This window comes from Myotis nattereri (assembly GCF_964212035.1).
Source record: "Myotis nattereri genome assembly, chromosome: 2".
Classification (NCBI taxonomy): domain Eukaryota; kingdom Metazoa; phylum Chordata; class Mammalia; order Chiroptera; family Vespertilionidae; genus Myotis; species Myotis nattereri.
Genome location: NC_138076.1, coordinates 51,072,793 through 51,073,795, shown reverse-complemented (window position 1 = coordinate 51,073,795; position 1,003 = coordinate 51,072,793). Strand labels below are relative to the sequence as shown.

The 1,003-nt window shown below is 40.6% G+C and overlaps 1 pseudogene across 1 annotated transcript; it reads left to right on the top strand.

Moving 5' to 3' along the window:
- Positions 1 to 245: 245 nt before the first annotated feature.
- LOC308514387 (large ribosomal subunit protein eL21-like) lies at positions 246 to 726 on the top strand (annotated as a pseudogene). The gene has a single exon. The product of its transcript is annotated as a large ribosomal subunit protein eL21-like (transcript).
- The last annotated feature ends 277 nt before the right edge of the window (positions 727 to 1,003 follow it).

Below are 1,003 nucleotides of genomic sequence, written 5' to 3'. Positions count from 1 at the left end.
GTTTTTATTATTGAGATTTAATTACTCCGGAAAGAAAGGAGGAAGACAGTGGTTAGTTAATCCATTAATTTATCTTTGACTCATTCTACAAATATTTAATGAACTCTTGTTTAAGCCAGGATCTGAGGTGCCTAGTACCCTAAAGGATATAGGTGTCTATTTGTGGAGAAAAGTGAGAAACAAGAATTGCAAAATGTGCTTCCTTTTGGCCAGAGCCACCATTTATCTTCCAGTAATTCACCAAAATGACTAACACAAAGGGAAAGAGGAGAGGCACCCGCTCTCTGTTCTCTAGGCCTTTTAGGAAACATGGAGTTGTTCCTTTGGCCACATACATGCGCATCTACCAGAAAGGTGATATTGTGGACATCAAGGGAATGGGCACTGTCAGAAAGGAATGCCCCACAAATGTCACCAGGGAAAAACTGGAAGAGTCTACAGGGCCACCCAGCATGCAGTGGGCATTGTTGTGAACAAGCAAGGTAAGGGCAAGATCCTTGCCAAGAGAATGAATGTGCGTATTGAGCAAATGAAGCACTCTAAGAGCCGAGACAGCTTCCTGAAACGTGTGAAGGAAAATGATCAGAATAATAGGAAGCCAAAGAGAAAGGTACCTGGGTTCAACTGAAGCATCAGCCTGCTCCACCCAGAGAAGCACACTTTGTGAGAACCAATGGGAAGGAGCCTGAGCTGCTGGAACCTGTTCCCTATGAATTCATGGCATAATAAGTGGGGAAAAATAAAAAAAGACTCCTCTGCTGACAAAAAAAAAAAAAAAGGAATTGCAAAATGTGGCATGATCTCTTAATGAAATATATACGGGGAACTCTGAAGGTTTATGGAAATTTTGACTATTGTCTAAATTTTTGGATTCAAAGGTTATCAGATTATTTGAAGTTAAAGCTGTAAACTGAGAGGATATTTCCAATGTTTAGGTAAAATAAAGAAAGAAATATTATAGGAAGGAGGGTGAGTGTGTGGATAGGAGGCATGGGGACAAACC